Genomic DNA, 20,938 nt, shown 5'->3' on the forward strand with positions numbered 1-20,938 from the left:
AAACATGAACCCCCCTCCCACCCCCCTCCCCACAACATCTCTCTGGCATAACTTCAAGCTGATTTCCCACTTGAAGTTATGCCATAGTTGGATATTTTTAATTGCAATAAATGGGAAAACCAAAATCACTAAGTGATCGAGATTAGTCAATCTGTATCACTGCTTCTATGGACGATCAGACTAGTTCCTAGTAATAGGAAGTATGCATTCTGCTTCCAGTTTTGCACCTGTTATTTGAGAGTGGGAAATGAAAAAGTTCAAGGACTGCTGGTTCACTGTCCAAGCACAGTTCTAGGATGGGCTCTGTGGTTCCCAGATTTCCAATTATGCTTCCTAATTGAGCAGGAGTGAATGCTATCCAATCATTATGTTGTACACCTTAAACTAATGCAGTACTGTTTATCAACTATATCTCAACCAAACTAGGGGGAAAAGTGCAATGGCTTTGTCCCTGGAGATTTCTTCCATCTGAAAAACTACTTTCCATAGATGGGTGTTGATCTGACCCTTCAGTACATAAGTCTAAGCCATGTAGATAATTGTCATAACTTTCTTATTTCTTTTGTCACATGGAAAGAAAAGTTTCTTTCTATATAGATACGTGAAGAACAAACCAGCATAATTTCCAGAAAGTAATTGAGTAAATTAAGTGGCTGTTGCTTTCTTTGTACCTCTTTATTTGTAGAAAGAGGCTTAAAGATCTTCATTAGTTTGTTTAAAGTATTTTAATTTCCTCAGTGTTCTTCTCTGTAAGCCAATTTTTAAAGCTCAAGTAATCAAAAAATCATGTTGCTGTGCAAAGTATTGAATGCAAAACTGCAAGAAGACAGATTTATTTGTCTGTCGGAAATGATATACTTAATTGAATGTTGAATGTAGAATATAGAAATAATTTTGTCACTGACACATTTTTTCCTCAACTTTATGTATTTATATACCACTTATTACTATAGTTTTAGACATTGCAACAAATGTGTTATGCCAATATAAACCACTATATTCTTTGGCCAAACCTATAGGAATACCATATGGCATACTGAATTGTTGAAAAGCAAACACAAAAATAAATCACCCCGCATGTTCAGGCGTTAGAAATTATTATTAGATTTTGATGGTGTAACTTTCTCTTCACCTGTTTGTCTTAAATACTAATGTCGTTAAGATATTTTCATGGAAATTACTAGTATAGGGCCTGGCATATAAACAGTACATTCTATTATGGTAACTACCAAAATGGTTACCTTTACTTGTCCAAATTCCTAAAAATCTTGATATAAAATTTAGTTAAAATTCAGGAATTATTTAAGCTGCTCATTTTGAGAAGTTTATAATTTCAGAAGCTTAAACAGTTTTCTAGCAAATTGACTACAAACGGTAGTTTTTGTTAACTTGGTTACTTTTAAGTGCATTTTTAAAAATCATTCATTCTTTATTCTATACTCCTGAAATCATGATTTAAATACAATTACAGCCTGATCATTAAAAGGAATATTTATATTATCCTTTATAAATAAATATAAATATTTATATTTATATTATCCACAAAAATAAACTTTATGACTTATGCACATAATACTAAGTACATTTGAAGGTAAATTTAATTAGTAATTACCTTCAGAGTTGAAGGTAAAAAAATACTGATATTTGAAGACTGACTGGAGAAAGTGCTCAGTTTTCAGATTTAGTGCTGATTCATATTTTCTTTCTAAGCAAATAACCTAAAATAAGGAAAGTAAGGGGAATATACATGCATATTATTACTGGCAGAATCTAGAACATTGCAGAAATTTGTGAGAAATAGAGAAGCAAAAGATCTTAAATTTTCTTTGTATGCTTTTAGTTTCAGCACACGGAAAGAAAGTGCCATGAATAAACTTTCTTACTCCTTTCTATGTCATTGTAGTTCACTGCATTCTTGTGAGATAAATAGCCTGTGAGTTGGGAAATATACCAGATTCTGAGTGAAAAAGCTTGACTGACTGATTATGTAGAATTTTCATGTCTTGCAGCTCTGATGCTCATCTCCACTGACTGATTCCAACACATACATTTGTTCCTTGATGTCTAGGCTACACTTCAGCTTTTTATTGATTGCTTACAAGATGAAAAACACAGCCCAGGGCAACAGAGGTGATTCAGATGTAATCTGACCTTACAAATTTCGTGGTAGAGGGAGGGAGAGACAGTCTTGCCAGCTGCCCTTTCTTGGTGATATTTTGTCTGCTATTTTATTCTTTCTAGGTTTGAAATTAAAATGACAAAAATTTTATATGCTTATTAGCTATTTCTTCTATATTTTCATTAAATAATACTTAATATTCTGGTATTACAATATACTTTTTATCCTAATACAGTGTAACTAATATCAGTTCAGTTCAGTCACTCAGTCATGTCCGACTCTTTGTGACCCCATGAATCGCAGTATGCCAGGCATCCCTATCCATCACCATCTCCCGGAGTTCACTCAAACTCATGTCCATCGAGTCAGTGATGCCATTCAGCCATCTCATCCTCTGTCGTCCCCTTCTCCTCCTGCCCCCCATCCCTCCCAGCATCAGTCTTTTCCAGTGAGTCAGTTCTTTGCATGAAGTGACCAAAGTTTTGGAGTTTCACCTTTAGCATCATTCCTTCCAAAGAAATCCCAGGGCTGATCTCCTTTAGAATGGACTGGTTGGATCTCCTTTCAGTCCAAGGGATTCTCAAGAGTCTTCTCCAACACCACATTCAAAACCATCAGTTCTTCGGTGCTCAGCCTTCTTCACAGTCCAACTCTCGCATCCATACATGACCACTGGAAAAATCATAGCCTTGACTAGATGGAACTTTGTTGGCAAAGTAATGTCTCTGCTTTTGAATATGCTATCTAGGTTGGTCATAACTTTTCTTCCAAGGAGTAAGCGTCTTTTAATTTCATAGCTGCAATCACCATCTGCAGTGATTTTGGAGCCCTGAAAAATAAAGTCTGACACTGTTTCTACTGTTTCCCCATCTATTTGCCATGTAGTGATGGGACCAGATGCCGTGATACTCGTTTTCTGACTGTTGAGCTTTAAGCCACCTTTTTCGCTGTCCTCTTTCACTTTCATCAAGAAGCTTTTTAGTTCCTCTTCACTTTCTGCCATAAGGGTGTTATCATCTGCAGATCTGAGGTTATTGATATTTCTCCCAGCAATCTTGATTCCAGTGTATGCTTCCTCCAGCCCAACATTTCTCATGATGTACTCTGCATATAAGTTAAATAAGCAGGGTGACAATATACAGCCTTGACATTCTCCTTTTCCTTTTTGGAAAAAGTCTGTTGTTCCATGTCCAGTTCTAACTGTTGCTTCCTGACCTGTATAGAGGTTTCTTAAGAAGCAGGTCAGGTGGTCTGGTATTCCCATCTCTTAAAGAATTTTCCACAGTTTGTTGTGATCCACACAGTCAAAGGCTTTGTCATAGTCAATAGAGCAGAAATAGATGTTTTTCTGGAACTCTCTTGCTTTTTTGATGATCCAGAGGATGGTTTGATCTCTGGTTCCTCTGCCTTTTCTAAAACCAGCTTGAACATCTGGAAGTTCAGTGATCAGTGCAAAGAAATAGAGGAAAACAACAGCATGGGAAAGACTAGAGATCTCTTCAAGAAAATTAGAGATACCAAGGAAAATCATGCAAAGATGGACTCAATAAAGGACAGAAATAGTATGGACCTAATAGAAGCAGAAGATATTAAGAAGAAGTGGCAAGAATACACAGAAGAACTGTACAAAAAAGATCTTCATGACCAAGATAATCATCAGGGTATGATCACTCACCTAGAGCCAGACATCCTGGAGTGTGAAGTCAAGGGGGCTTTAGAAAGCATCACTATGAACAAAGCTAGTGGAGGTGATGGAATTCCAGTTGAGCTATTTCAAATCCTGAAAGATGATGCTGTGAAAGTGCTGCACTCAATATGCCAGCAAATTTGGGAAACTCAGCAGTGGCCATGGAACTGGAAAAGGTCAGTTTTCATTCCAATCCCAAAGAAAGGCAATGCCAAAGAATGCTCAAACTACCACACAATTGCACTTATCTCACACGCTAGTAAAGTAATGCTCAAAATTCTCCAAGCCAGGCTCAGCAATACATAACTAATACAGTGATGCTAATAAGTAATAATACTTAGTATTCTAGTGTCTGTATTTTTAACTCAATATTCATTAATTTTCTAGAAAGACATTTTCATCATTTACAAATCATAAGACATGTCTCTTACCTTCTAATATTTCAATCCATTATTTCTTTTTATTTTTCTGTACAGTGATGACTAAGACCCTTATATCATATTAAACAGTTTTGGCATTAATGAATATCTTTATGTTTGGTTACAGAAACGTATGAAACATTTATTTAATAAGTATAAGATTTGTTATTGGTTTTGATATTACTTATATCAAATTGTTAAAAGTCCCATTTACTGCTAGGTTAGCTATTTAAAAAAATTATTCAGTTCACTTCAGTCACTCAGTGATGTCCAACTCTTTGTGATTCCATGGACTGCAACACACCAGGCTTCCCTGTCCATCACCAACTCCCGGAATTTACCCAAACTCATGTCCACTGAGTCAGTGATGCCATCCAACCATCTCATCCTCTGTCGTCACCTTCTCCTAATGGCTTCAATCTTTCCCAGCATCAGGATCTTTTCCAAGGAGTCTGTTCTTCACATCCGGTGGCCAAAGTATTGGGGTTTCAGCTTCAGCATGAGTCCTCCCAATGAATATTCAGGACTGACTTCCTTTAGGATGGACTGTTGGATGTCCTTGCTGTCCAAGGGGCTCTCAAGAGTCCTCTTCAACACTACAGTCAAAAAGCATCAATTCTTCAGTGCTCAGGTTTCTTTATAGCCCAACTCTCACATCCATACATGACTACTGGAAAAACCATGGCTTTGACTAGATGGACTTTTGTTGACAAACTAATGTCTCTACTTTCTAATAAGCTGTCTAGGTTGATCATAACTTTTCCTCCAAGGAACAAGGGTCTTTTAAGTTCATGGCTACAGTCATCATCGGCAGTGCTTTTGGAGCCCCAAAAGATAAAGTTTGTCACTGTTTTCTTTGTTTCTCCATTTATTTGCCATGAAGTGGTGGGACCAGATGCCATGATCTTAGTTTTCTGAATGTTGAGTTTTAAGCCAACTTTTCGACTGTCCTCTTTCACTTTCATCAAGAGGCTCTTTAGTACTTTTTCACTTTCTGCCATAAGGGTGGTGTTATTGGCATATTGGTTATCTGTTTCACCCAGCAATATTGGTTCCAACTTGTGCTTCATCCAGTCCAGCATTTTGCATGATGTACTCTGCATATAAGTTAAATGAGCAGGGTGACAATACAGCCTTGATGTACTCCTTTCCCAATTTGGAACCAGTCTGTTGTTCCATGTCCAGTTCTAAGTGTTGCTTCTTGACCTGCATGTATATTTCTCAGGAAGCAGGTCAGGTGGTCTGGGATTCCCATCACTTGAAGAATTTTCCACAGTCTGTTGTGATCCACACAAACAAAGGCTTTGGCATAGTCAATAAAGCAGTAGTAGATGTAATTCTGGAGCTCTCTTGCTTTATCAATGATCCAACAGATGTTGGCAATTTGATCTCTGGTTTCTCTGACTTTTCTAAATCCAGCTTGAATATCTGGAAGTTCACAGTTCACATACTGTTGAAGCCAAGCTTGGAGAATTCTAAGCATTACTTTGCTAGCGTGAGAGATGAATGCAATTGTGAGGTAGTCTCAGCATTCTTTGGCATTGCCTTTATTTGGGATTGGAATGAAAAGTGACCTTTTTCAGTCCTGTGGCCACTGCTGAGTTTTCCAAATTTGCTGGCATATTGAGAGCAGCACTTTCACAGCATCATCTTTTAGGATTTGAAATAGCTCAGCTGGAATTCCATCACCTCCACTACCTTTGTTGTAGTGATGCTTCCTAAGGCCCACTTACCTTCACATTCCAGGATGTCTGACTCTAGGTGAGTGATCACACCATCATGGCTATCTGGGTCATGAAGATCTTTCTTTGTATAGTTCTTCTGTGTATTCTTGCCACCTCTTCTTAATATATTTTGCTTCTGTTAGCCATACCATTTCTATCCTTTATTGTGTTCATCTTCTCATGAAATGTTCCCTTGGTATCTCTGATTTTCTTGAAGAGATCTCTAGTCTTTCCTATGCTATTGTTTTTCTCTGCTTCTTTGCATTGATCACTGAGAAAGGCTTTCTTGTCTCTCCTTGCTATTGTTTGTAACTCTACATTAAAATGGGTATATCTCTGCTTTTCTCCCTTGCCTTTTGCTTCTCTTCTTTCCTGAGTTATTTGTAAGGCCTCCTCAGACAACCTTTTTTCCTTTTTGCATCTCTTTTTTTTTTAGGGATGGTCTTGCATTGATCACTGAGGAAAGCTTTCTTGTCTCTCCTTGCTATTCTTTGGAACTCTACATTCATATGAGTATATCTTTCCTTTTCTCCCTTGCCTTTTGTTTCTCTTCTTTCATCAGCTATTTGTAAGGCCTCCTCAAACAACCTTTTTTCCTTTTTGCATCTCTTTTTTTTTTTTTTTTACGGATGGTCTTGATCACTGCCTCCTGTACAGTGTCACAAACCTCCATCCACAGTTCTTCAGACACTCTGTCTATCAGATCTAATCCCTTAAATCTATTTGTAGATTCAATTCAATTATTGTAACAGATTTGATTTAGATCATACCTGAATAATCTAGTGTTTTTCCCTACTTTCTTCAACTTAAGTCTATATTTGGCAATAAGGAGTTCATGATCTGAGACACAGTCAACTCCTGGTCTTTTTTTTTTTTTTTTTCCTGACTATATAGGGCTTCTTCATCTTTGGCTGCAAAGAGTATAATCAGCTGGATTTTAGTGTTGACCATCTGATGATGTCCATGTGTAGAGTTGTCTCGTGTTGTTGTAAGAGCGTGTTTGCTATGACCAGTATGTTCTTTTGGCAAAATTCTATTAGCCTTTGCCCTGCTTCATTCTGTACTCCAAGGCCAAATTTGCCTGTTACTCCAGGGTTTTTTTTTTGACTTCCTACTTTTGCATTCCAGTCCCCCATAATGAACAGGACATCTTTTGGGGGCATTAGTTTTAGAAGGTCTTGTAGGTCTTCATAGAACCATGCAACGTCAGCGTCTTAAGCATTATTGGTCAGAGCATAGACTTGGATTACTGTGATACTGCTGGTTTGCCTTGGAAATGAACAGATCTTTCTTTCGTTTTGGAGATTGCATCCAAGTACTGCATTTCAGAGTCTTATTAACCATTATGGCTACTCCATTTATTCTAAGGTATTCTTGACCACAGTAGTAGATATAATGGTCATCTGGGTTAAGTTCACCCATTCCAATCAATTTTAGTTCACTAATTCCTAAAATGTTGACGTTCACTCTTGCCACCTCCTGTTTGACCACTTCCAATTTGCCTTGATGCGTGGACCTAACATTCCAGGTTGCTATGCAATATTCCACTTTATAGCATCAGACTTTACTTCCATCACTAGTCACATCCACAAGTGGGGGTTGTTTTTGCTTGGGCTCAGTCTCTTTATTCTTTCTGGAGTCATTTCTTCACTGATCTCCATTAACATATTGGGCACCTACTGATCTGGAGAGTTCATCTTTCAGTGTCCTATTTAAAAAATCATTAAATAGTATTAAACTTTGTCATTTGAGTTTTCTGTACCAACTGATAAAGGTAAATTGTCCTTTATTTCCCTTAATTTATCAGTGCAATAAATTGCAACTTCCTTTAGGATTTAGGATTTACTGGTTTGATTTCCTTGCTGTCCAAGTGATGCTCAACAGCCTTCTCCAGCATCACAATTTGAAAGTATCAATTCTTCAGGACTCGGCCTTCTTTATGGTCCAACTCTCACATCCATACATTATGATAGTAGCATTGACAATACAAACCTCTGTGATTTTAGCCACATTTTTATATGATCATCATTAATAACTCTTCAAACTAAAGTGAGTATATATATGCTTTGATTACTCAAGTATAGCCTTGATTTTAATTAATAGTGGGTCCCTTGTTCTTCCTAATATTTACTTCAAATTTTATTGGTCCGTGACATATGTAATGACTAAGGTGGGATAAGCATTCACTCACAAATCTTGGGCATCCAGAGTGATTAAGTTCATTCGTTTAGCCTAGATAAATGAATTTCTTGACCTGAATAAGTTTTGACTGGGTAAGTGTCTGGAATTGCTTTTGAGAAGAATATATGTTTTTAAAACCAAGGAAATTAGATCCAAAGAAGAATGAAAGATAATAAAGTGAAAGTTATAATGGGAAAATAAGCAATAGAGATGCATAGCAAGGAAAGTTGAAAGAAGGGTAAAATAAATTTTGAGAAATTGATGAATGAGGAATATTGAGATGAAAACTCTATATTGGCTAAGTTGCCCAGATTCAGCAGTGGCTCTGATAGCTTTGATGAAATAGGGTATGTATGTATGTGGCTTAGTTGCTCAGTCACTCAGTCATGTCCGACTCCTTGCAACTCCACGGGCTGTCACCTGTTAAGCACCTCTGTGCATGGGATTGTACCAGCAAGAATACTGGAGTGAGGTGCCATTTCCTCCTCTAGAACATTCCCTACCCAAGAATCAAACCCGTGTCTCTTGCATTGAAGGTGGATTCTTTACTGATGAGCCACGGGGAAGTCCCTTTTAGGAACTATAGAGGACTGAAAATTCATGGACTATGTTGACATAAAATTGTCTCTGATGCCCTTGTATAGGCAAATTAAATTACCTAAGCATAATGCAGTCCATAGGGTCGCTAAGAGTCGGACACGACTGAGTGACTTCACTTTCACTTTTCACTTTCATGCATTGGAGAAGGAAATGGCAACCCACTCCAGTGTTCTTGCCTGGAGAATCCTGGGGGTGGGGGAGCCTGGTGGGCTGCCATCTATGGGGTTCAATCTAGGACTCCAAAGTAACTTTGAAATGATGTCCAAAGTAACTTTGAAATGATTTCCAAAGTAACTTTGAAATGATTTGTCCATGCAAAATTCAGCCAACACTATTTGGAAAATAGTGACCAAAGAAATAAATAAGTAATAAAAAATGAAGCAACACTTAAAAAAACAAAAAATGCTATAAGCTGGAAAAAGAGGGATCTGAGTCAGTTTTAATTTTATGTATGTTTTGCAGATGGAACATACAGAGACAAATTTATACAGGAAAGGAACAATGAAAATAATTGCTATTTGAAATTCAGTTAACATGTGTTATCAACACTCCATTTATTTATTATCTCTAATTTGGAGGATCATTAATAAAAATTCAGAAATATGTGTCTGAAATTTTGCACATGATTCTTCAATTTGATTATAATCTAAATAATAAGAATTGATACAGTAAACTTTTCATTGTGCCTTCTTTATTCAAAGTTTGAAATCTTATTTTAACTAACATGATTAACAGGAAAAATATTTGTATTAAATCTAAAGTTTTATATCAATTTAATTAGGTTGATTTTGTCCTTGAATATATACATTCATATAATTAATTACAAGCTCAGGAAAAAAAAAAAACTATAGCCATTTATTCATTCACCAAATAAGATAGTAATTTACTCTGTGTTGTATTCATATGTTTTTTGATTACCAATAAGATGTAATACTTAATTATTCTTTGCACCAAAGTATTAAGTACAGAAATGTTAATACAATAGTCAATCTTCACCACTCAATGCTGCAATAATTCATCTGTACTACTTCACAAACTTTGTATGTTTTAGCCCTTTTGTCTCTCCCTGAATGTGTCAGCCTTTTCTAAGCCAAGCATAATCAAACAACTGAAATCAGAATATTGTTATAGCCAGTGAAGACATCATCCAGCATCCATTGCCATATCCAAATATAATTTTCCTTTAGAACATTAACTGAGTTGCTGATTTTTTTTTAACTAGGAAATGCAAGACAATTATTTTCTAAGATATATCACTGTTATTTTTTTTTCTTTATTTTAGTCAACAAACTGTAAGAATTTTATTCACATCTTGGAAAATGAATTCTGCCATTCATTTAATACTTCTTTTCATGTCAATTTTTTGAGGGGCTCATTGTCTCCAACTGTTGATGCTATAGTACCATGAGTAGTAATTCTCAGTCAAATCTTAGGTGAAATTTCATATATAGTGCTTCCCTTGTGGCTCAGTCTGTATGGAATCCACCTGCAATGCAGAAGACCAGGGTTCAATCCTTGGTTTAGGAAGTTCCCCTGGAGAAGAGAATGGCTACACACTCTAGTATTCTTGCCTGGGGAGTTCTGCGGACAGAGGAGCTTGGCTGACTGTAGTCCATGGGGTTGCAAAGAGTCAGACAACACTGAGTGACTAAGCACAGTGCAATATATATATGTATATTAAGACTCCTCTGGTTACCTCTTTTCAGAATAGGGCTCATGTGCATTCTGCTAGAGATATGAAATGTGATTAACACCAGGTAAATGTCTTTTAGAAATACCCAATTATTTCACAAGGGAGCTTTGAATCAGGAAGGGAGACAGGGGAGGGAGATGGGGGAGGGAGATGTGGGAGTTGCGAAAATGTTAAAAAGCATCTAGATGGTCCTTATGCTATATGTTTACTGAGCATTATCCAAAGGCTGTACTCTGACTTTCTGATGACTCTTGAGACAGATCTCAATACACCAAATATTTTAGAAGCCAAATCTTTTGATTCCCAAGCATAACACCAAGGTTCTATTTTTTTCTCAAAATTCTGTTCCCTTATGATTAAGTCTCAGAAAACTTACTATAAGGATGATATCTTTTTAAAGTACAGTTAAATCACATGTTCCTTTCTTTATTAGGACAAAAGAGAGGAGTTTCTATATTAAAATGTTTTATTTTTTGTTTGTAAATTTAAAAACTTGGTAATATTCTATGTCTTTTGTTGCCAAATCATGTTTGACTCTTTTGTGACCCTTTGGACTGTAAATCTTGGGGCTTCTGTGTATATGGGATTTTCCAGGCAAGAATACTCAAGTGGTGGCCATTTCCTTCTCCAGGGAATATTTCTGACCCAAAGAATGATCCCACATCTCCTGCTTGGCAGGCAGATTCTTTACCACTGAGCCACCAGAGGAGCCATTATCTTATATTCTACTTGTTCTGAAATAGGAATTTCTATTATATGAATTAATAACATCATTAAGTTGGTATGGGGGATTTCAGCCACAAAACAGTATAAATTACTTGGCCAGTTCAGTTGCTTCATCTGTAAGATGGGCTCAATAATAACACAATTCAGCAGTATATTACAAGAATTAAATGATTGATTGATATAGTTAATAAACATTAGTTATAGGATTATAAATACAAGAATTAAAGTACTTTTAATATTTGCAAAATTTAGAAACAATTTATAATACCATCCTCACCTCTGATACCCACTGCAAATTCAGGAATCCTCAAGACCACCACTTCTGATATAAAATGAAATTTTAGGGGTTCTCAGAAATTTGTAAGAAAACTCACTGAACTGACTGAAAGCTGTAGAACTCACACTTAACAGTTTATTTCAGTGAAAGGATACAGATTAAAATTATCCCAAGAAAAGGGATGTTTGAGGCCAAGTCCAGGAAAGTAGAGCTTCCAGTTGTCCTCTCCCCATGAAGTCATGGACAACAGTAACTTTCATGGCAGTCATGGTTGACAACACTCAAAATGTCACCAACCAGGATAGCTTGCTGGAGCCTTGATGTCCAGATCCTTTAATGTAAATATGATTGCTCTTTGGAAAACAAAGGTATGACAAACCTAGACAGGATAATAAAAAGCAGAGACATTGCTTTGCCAACAAAGTTTCATGTAGTCAAAGATAAGAATTTTCCAGTAGTCATGTGTGGATGTGAGTGTGTTAGTTGCTCACACATGTCTGATTCTTTGTGACCCCATGGACAGTAGCACCCCAGGCTCCTCTGTCCATGAAGTCTTCAGGCAAGAGTACCAAAGGGGTAGCCATTCCCTTCTTTCCTTATCCAGGGTATCTTTCCTACCCAAGGATTGAACCCAGGTCTCCTGCATTGTGGGCAGAGGCTTTACAATCTGAGCCACCATGGACGTGAGAGTTGGAGCACCAAAAAATGTAGGCTTTCAAACCGTGGTGATGGAGAAGACTCTTGAGAGTCCCTTGGACAACAAAGAGATCAAACTGGTCAATCCTAAAGGAAATCAACCATAAATATTCAATAGAAGGACTAATGTTGAAGCTGAAGCTCAATACTTTGACCACCTGATGGGAAAAGACAAATCATTGGAAAAGACCCTGATTCTGGGAAAGATTGAGAGCAGGAGGAGAAGGGGGAGACAGAGGATGAGATGGTTGGATGATATCACTGATTAAATGGACGTGAGTTTGAGCCAACTTAGGGAAAAAGTGAAGGGCAGGGAAGCCTAGCATGGTGTAGTTCATGGAATGACGAAGAGTCAGACATGACTTAGCAACTGAACAATAACAACAAACATCATTAACTACCCTTTAACTACCTAACCCTAACCTTTCAGCTAATTTCAGTCTCCAGCCCATCTTCAGATAGAACTAATACTGCAAGATACAAACCCTCCATTGTAAATCACTTCAGTAGATTATCTAGTATGGCTCCAGGCCCCCCAGCTAACCAAAGACAATTTAATCCAGCAAGACTTTCCTAGAATTTTGAGATGGCCTCTTAGGAGCTGAAGTTGGCCAGATAAATATTTGGTCAAGGATAATTCTTAACTATACACTATTGGGGGCTTCCCTGGTGGATCATAACTGAGCAACTGAACAACAACAACAATGTGGAATATAAGGTAAAGAATCTGCCTGCAATGCAGGAGACCCAGGTTCAATCCCCAAGTCAGGAAGATCCCCTGGAGAAGGGAATGGCTACCTATTTCACTATTATTGACTGGAGAATTCCATGGACAGAGGAGTCTGGTGGGCTATAGTCCATGGGGTCACAAAATGTCAAAGAGAAATTCAAATATATACACAAAATATAGGTAGAAATTGCAGCTGTCCATTATGGTAGAAAGTGAAGAGGAACTAAAAAGCCTCTTGATGAAAGTGAAAGAGGAGAATGAAAATGTTGGCTTAAAGCTCAACACTCAGAAAACAAAGATCATGGCATCTGGTCCCATCACTTCATGGGAAATAGATGGGGAAACAGTGGAACAGTGTCAGACTTTATTTTGGGGGGCTCCAAAATCACTGCAGATGGTGACTGCAGCCATGAAATTAAAACACGCTTACTCCTTGGAGGAAAAGTTATGACCAACCTAGATAGCATATTGAAAAGCAGAGACATTACTTTGCCAACAAACGTCCATTTAGTCAAGGCTATGATTTTTCCAGTGGTCATGTATGGATGTGAGAGTTGGACTGTGAAGAAAGCTGAGCGCCGAAGAATTGATGCTTTTGAACTGTGGTGTGGGAGAAGACTCTTGAGAGTCCCTTGGACTGCAAGGAGATCCAACCAGTCCATTCTGAAGGAGATCAGCCCTGGGATTTCTTTGGAAGGAATGATGCTAAAGCTGAAACTCCAGTACTTTGGCCACCTCATGCGAAGACTTGACTCATTGGAAAAGACTCTGGTGCTGGAAGGGATTGGGGGCAGGAAGCAAAGGGGACGACAGAGGATGAGATGGCTGGATGCCATCACAGACTCGATGGACGTGAGTTTGAGTGAATTCTGGGAGATGGTGATGGACAGGGAGGCCTGGCGTGCTGTGATTCATGGGGTTGCAAAGAGTCAGACACGACTGAGCGACTGAACTGAACTGATTCTATAAAATAGTTAATAGTGTTTTTCATATGTTTTACCTTGAAGTAAACTGGTAATATTTTTAGAAGAAAAATGTTAATTGCATGAAAATAGTTTTTATTTTGGCTTACAACTAACCCGATTTTCATTTCTTTTCTGGATAATAAGTGACATTTTTCAAAGTATAGATGGGCCATATAGTTACCATTTTGTACTTATGTATAATAAATATATTAAAATGTCAATTTACATGTTGTCTAGTTTTTTTTTTATTCTATGTTGAATTTTTGGTACTGATTTCTGTCAATAAGATCCAAACTGTGCTTTAAAAAAAAGTAGTACCGTTGGCATAAAGTACAAATGCAAAGTACAAATTTGCATATCATTCTGAAAGAAATAACCTTTCTTTTTAATCGGTTAGTCTCAGATATGCTGTGTTACTATACAACAAGTATTTTGTGCATTCATTTCAATCATTATGATAATAAGCTTAAAGAGATAAAAGCTGTTGTATTTCTTATGCTGCATTGTTAAACCTGTGCAAGTGTTTCAATTACCATAATTCTGAAAAATTTTATGGCTTAAAATTTTGAGGTAATATAGTCTCTTGTATTCAATTTTATTTTTTGTATTCAGTCTAAAATATCTGACAGCTGCTTTTGAATATGTTTTGTAGGTATTTGAAAAGAGTCAAGTGTAGGGTAGGACTGAAAAAAGGCTAGAACAAAGTTGATTCTGACAACCTATCATGTGTTAAGAAAGAATAAGATATTTTTGTGTATTACATGGTACTTTTATAAAAATAGCCTAAGTTTTTAGTAAAACTACTTTGTTTTATTTTTTTAGCATTTTATTTTTTTTCCTCATTGAATTTAACTACCTCTGAACATGCTTGGTAACTGCTTGGTCAATATACATTTCTGAACATTTATTGATCAGAATCTACTAGGTCCTTGGAATCTAATGGTGAAGACTATAGATACAGTTTCCAACTTCTAGGAAGTTGGATTTCAGATAATGATGAGAGTGAGCCAAATTGCATGCACATAGAAACTATTATTTAGCTCCCCAGATTCATAGATGTTACTCTCTGCCAGTCTGCCTAATACTGAGTCTTTATGTTTGAAAGCTTTTCTCTTTGAGGCACCATCAATTTCCAGTACATATCTTTGCTATCTAGTTTGGATCTATGATCTATGGCTTGCAGATGCAGCCATCTTTTTGTCTCATTTACTAGTAATTACCAGATCTTAACATGACTGCCTCTCTTTCCCCTCCCCATACCACCAAATTTGAATGTCCTTAGGCTTCCTTATCTCAGTAAGTTGCACTGTTAATGATCCATTTGTTCTAAGTCTAATAAATCTATATTATCCGTAATTCTTCTCTTACCATTACTCAACATATCCGTAAATCAGCAAGTTTTCCTGAATGTATCTGTTAGTTTTTATCTATCTCTAACAGAAATAGTGTTCCTGGCTCACTTCTTTTTATTTTTCATTATCAATGTCTCATTGAGCTATGGTTGCTTAGGAATTAATTTTGATAACTGGAAACAATTACAACCTAAATTCTTTCTTAGGGGCTTTCTAAGTGACACTACTATTAATGTTTTTTTCTTGATGCAGTAATATTTGAAATAGATGAAGATGGAGAAAGTTAAAAGTAAAGAAAATATTTTAAAATCAAAAATTAAATTGGAACATTGGAATGCAACATATGGCACCGTATTTAATAGTCTTAATAAATATCACATTAAAATATATTTCAAAGCTTTGAATTTCTGTACATTATACTAAATTATTAAATTTCTATATAAGCATATATTATATACACACTTTGACCACCTCATGCGAAGAGTTGACTCATTGGAAAAGACTCTGATGCTGGGAGGGATTGGGGGCAGGAGGAGCAGGGGATGACAGAGGATGAGATGGCTGGATGGCATCACCGACTCGATGGATGTGAGTTTGAGTGAACTCCAAGAGTTGGTGATGGACAGGGAGGCCTGGTGTGCTGAGATTCCTGGGGTTGCAAAGAGTCGGACACGACTGAGCGACCGAACTGAACTGAATATATATTAAATAAAATGTTAAAATAAGAGAAATAAGAGGCTTCAAAGCCCCAGAATTAAATTATCTTTTAATGACTGGAAGGAGTCAGTTTTCATTCCAGTCCCTAAGAAAGGCAATGCCAAAGAATGTTCAAACTACCACACAGTTGCACTCATCTCACATGCTAGTAAAGTAATGCTCAAAATTCTCCAAGCCAAGATTCAACAATATGTTAACCATGAAATTCCAGAGGTTCAAGCTGGATTTAGAAAAGGAAAAGGAACCATAGATCAAATTGCCAACATCTGCTGGATCATCAAAAATGCAAGAGAGTTCCAGAAAACCATCAATTTCTGCTTTATTGACTATGCCAAAGCCTTTGACTGTGTGGATTACAATAAAGTGTGGAAAATTCTGAAAGAGATGGGATTACCAGACCACCTGACGTGCCTCTTGAGAAATCTGTATTCAGGTCAGGAAGCAACAGTTAGACCTGGACATGGAACAACATACTGGTTCCAAATTAGGAAAGGAGTACTTGAAAGCTGTATATTGTCACCCTGCTTATTTATCTTATATGCAGAGTACATCATGAGAAATGCTGTGCTGGATGAAGTACAGCTGGAATCAAGATTGCTGAGAGAAATATCCATAACCTCAGATATGCAGATGACACCACCCTTATGGCAGAAAGTGAAGAAGAACTAAAGAGCCTCTTGATGAAAGTGAAAGAGGACCATGAAAAAGTTGGCTTAAAACTCAACATTCAGAAAATGAAGAACATGGCTGCTTCAGTCATGGTCCCATCAGTGCATGGCAAATAGATGGGGTAACAGTAGAAACAGGGGCATACTTTATTTTGGGGGGCTCTAAAATCACTGCAAATGGTGACTGCAGCCATGGAATGAAGAGATACTTACTCTTTGAAAGGAAAGTTATTACCAACCTAGACAGTATATTGGAGAAGGAAATGGCAACCCACTCCAGTATTCTTGCCTGGAGAATCCCATGGATGGAGGAGACTGGTAGGCTATAGTCCATGGTGTCACACAGAGTCGGACACGACTGAGCAACTTCACTTTCACTTTTCACTTTCATGCGTTGGAGAAGAAAATTGGAACACACTCCAATGTTCTTGCCTGGAGAATCCCAGGGTTGGGGGAGCCTGGTGGGCTGCCGTCTATGGGGTCACACAGAGTCAGACACGACTGAAGCAACTTAGCAGCAGCAGCAGACAGCATATTAAAAAACAGAGACATTGCTTACTGACATAGGTCATCTATTCAAGGCTATGGTTTTTCCAGTGTCATGTATGGATGTGAGAGTTGTATAAAGAAATCTGAGCACCAAAGAATTGATGCTTTTGAACTGTGGTGTTGGAGAAGACTCTTGAGAGTCCCTTGGACTGCAAGGAAATCAAACCAGTCCATCGTAAAGAAGATCAGTCCTGAGTGTTCATTGGAAAGACTGGTGTTGAAGCTGAAACTCCAATACTTTGGCCACCTGATAGGAAGAACTGACTCACTGGAAAAGACCCTGATGCTGGGAAAGATTGAAGTTGGGAGGAGAAAGGGATGACAGAGGATAAAATGGTTTAATGGCATCACTGACTCAATGGACATGAGTTTGAGTAAACTCCGGGAGTTGGTGATGGACAGGGAGGCCTGATGTGCACAGTCCATGGGGTTGCAAAGAGTCGGACATGACTGAGTGACTGAAGTGAACTGAACTAAGCTTATGATGAAGTCAAAAAAAGTTACACAAACTAGTTCACATTCTCTGCCATTTTTATTCTCTTAAAATCCCCCAAACAGTTTGGATACAAACACATATCTGCATCAGTGCTGGATACCCAGAAACCCAGACAATGGACTAAAAATCCCCTATATTTTCAGATCTACTACTGTAGTGAGATGTTACCAGGTGTGGGGGTTTTCCTAGAAGCATATTAGTATTTGACAGATTTAAAAAGGCTGATTCGAGTAAATATTGTCCATAGAGTACTAGAGAAAATAAATAAATAAACGGATTTATATCCAAGAGAAGGAATTCCATTCCAAAATCACACTGCCTTATTCACCTGTTGAGCATTTTCATCTTGCCCACAGTGTGTGTTCTTCAAATGTATGCCTTACCAGTCCTGACCACTGAGGAGGACACTGGCTTTTCTGAACTGAGTATTGAGTAGAATGGCAGAATTTAATATTTAAGGATGACATATTATGTATATATTTTTTCTTAATTTATTATTAATGAAATCACTTCTAATTTTTAATAGATAAAATAGGAAATGCTGCAAACTGATGATATTTTGAGGAACAAAAGCACATTCTTGTGCTCAGTTGTGTCTGACTCTTTGCCACCCTATGGACTGTAGTCCACCAGACTCCTCTGACCATGGAATTTCTCAGGCAAGAATACCAGCGTGAGTTGCCACTTTCTACTCCAGGGTATCTTCCCACATAGGGATCAATACTGCATGTCTTGTGTCTTCTGCTTTGGCAGGCGGATTCTTTACCACTGTATCACCATGAAATGCTGCAAATAGATAATGTTTTGAGAAACAAAAGTAGTCAAAATCAACATAGGCTAGGATTGTTAATATAAAGGTGAAGAGAATTTAGCAGGATAACTAGCTGCCTGAGGAATCCTAGAAGTAATGTGTGAAAGTGAAGTCGCTCAGTTGTATCCGACTCTTGTTACCCCGCGGACTGTAGCCTTTCTGGCTCCTCCATCCATGGGATTTTCCAAGCAAGAGTGCTGGAGTGGATTGCCATTTCCTTATCCAGGGGATCTTCCTGACCCAGGAATTGAATGTGTGGTCATCATTATTTTGGTATCAGTATACTAGTTCCAGAATGTGCCAAAGAATGTAAACAAACAGAGTGAAACCAAACCATGGAACTGAGCTGCCCATAGTAATGTCATAAGTATATAGTAATATATAGTTATTAATATAAATTATAGTGTATTTATTTAATTTTGCTTGAAACATTCACCCGTTGTTGTGATGTTGTTCAATAGTTAAGCCGTGTCCTCTTTGTGACTCCATGAACTGCAGCACAGCAGACTTCCTGTCCTTCACTGTCTCCCAGAGTTTCCTCAAACTCATGCCCATTGAGTTAGGAATGCCATCCAACCATCTCATCCTGTGTCGTCCACTTCTCTTGCCCTCAGTCTTTCCCAGCATCAGAGTCTTTTCCAATGAATTACCTGTTCCCATCGGGTGACCAAAATAATGTTGCTTCAGAATCAGTCCTTCTGATGAATATTTAGGGTTGATCTCCTTTAGGATTGACTGGTTTGATCTCCTTGCTGTCCAGGAGACTCTTAAGAGTCTTCTCCAGCACCACAATTAAAAAGCATCAGTTCTTCAGCACTCAGCCTTCTTTATGGCTCAAGTCTCATATCCATACATGACTACTGTAAAAGAGCATAGCTTTGACTGTATGGACTATTCACTTGTTAATGGGCAAAAATAACAAGAAGTAGACAACTTTTCTATATTAGCTTTACCACTTCCTAGTCATGTGAGCCTAGACAAGTGTCTTTTCTTCTCTAGTCTTCCTTTTCTTTCTCTATGAATTAGAGCTACCCATATTTGCTCACAGAGTATTGTAAAGACCAAAAACAACACATTACAATTAACTTTTTTTAAGTACAATGCAATATAATTGCAAATGTAATGTATTATTATAGAAAATTTTCAAATATGGTAAAATGGCTTCCTCTGAGTGCAGTTAAGTGTTAATTTACAAGAATCTGTAATATTGAATTAAGTGACTGTAAATATGAAACTAACATCTTATTTCCAGCATTACCTGTCCACCAAACAAATGTTTGTATAATTGTGCATAGTTATTTTTTAAAAAACAAATCCTATATTTTTTTCAAGTAAATTTGCCCTACAAAAGACATGAAATTAAGAAAAATGCTTACTCCTTGGAAGGAAAGCTCTGATAAAACTAGACAGCTTATTAAAAAGCAGAGACATCACTTTGCCAATAAAGATCCATATAGTCAAAAGTATGGTTTTTCCAGTAGTCATGTATGGATGTGAGAGTTGAACTATAAAGAAAGCTGACCACCAAAGAATTGATGCTTTTGAACTGTGGTGTTAGAGAAGAGTCTTGAGAGTCTCTTGGACAGCAAAGAGTTCAAACCAGTCAATTCTAAAGGAAATCAGTCCTGAATATTCATTGGAAGGACTGATGGTAAAGCTGAAGCTCCATACTTTGGCCATCTGATGTGAAGAACTGACTCATTTGAAAAGGCCCTGAAAAAAAAAAAAAAAAAAAAGGCCCTGACACTTGGAAAGATTGAAAGCAGGAGAAGGGGACAACAGAGGATGATATAGTTGAATGGCAACAGCGACTAGATGGATATGAGTTTAAGTAAGCTCCTGGTGTTGGTGATGGATAGGGAAGCCTGTCATGCTGCAGTCCATGGGGTTGCAAAGAGAGGGACACGATTGAGCGACTGAACTGAACTGAGCCAAGCCTATGCTTAAATAATCATCTGTGAGGAAGGAAAGTAAAATCATTAATAATTCAGTCAATACACTAAGAAACCCCTGTATTATAAATATAATTTTATGTCTACTATTTAAGTGGTTTTTGACTGTAGTCAGTTCAGTTCAGTTCAGTCACTCAGTCATGTCCAACTCTTTGTGACCCCATGGACTGGAGAACATCAGGCTTCCCTGTCCATTATCCACTGCCTGAGCTTGCTCAGACTCATGTCCATTGAGTCGGTAATGCCATCCAACCATCTCATCTTATATTGGCCTCTTCTCCTCCTGCCTTCAATCTTTCCCAGAATTAGGGTATTTTCCAATGAGTCAGTTCTTCCCATCAGGTGGCCGAATATTGTAGTTTCAGCTTCAGCATCAGTCCTTCCAATGAATATTCAGGACTGATTTCCTTTAGGATGGACTGGTTGGATTTCCTTGCAGTCCAATGGGCTCTCAAGAGTCTTTTCCAACACCACAGTTTAAAAGCATCAGTTCTTCAGTGCTCAGCTTTCTTTGTCATCTGACTCTCACATTCATACATGTCTACTTGAAAAACTGTAGCTTTGTCTAGATGGATC

The sequence above is a fragment of the Oryx dammah genome, unplaced genomic scaffold (assembly GCF_014754425.2).
Source record: "Oryx dammah isolate SB20612 unplaced genomic scaffold, SCBI_Odam_1.1 HiC_scaffold_27, whole genome shotgun sequence".
Classification (NCBI taxonomy): Eukaryota; Metazoa; Chordata; class Mammalia; order Artiodactyla; family Bovidae; genus Oryx; species Oryx dammah.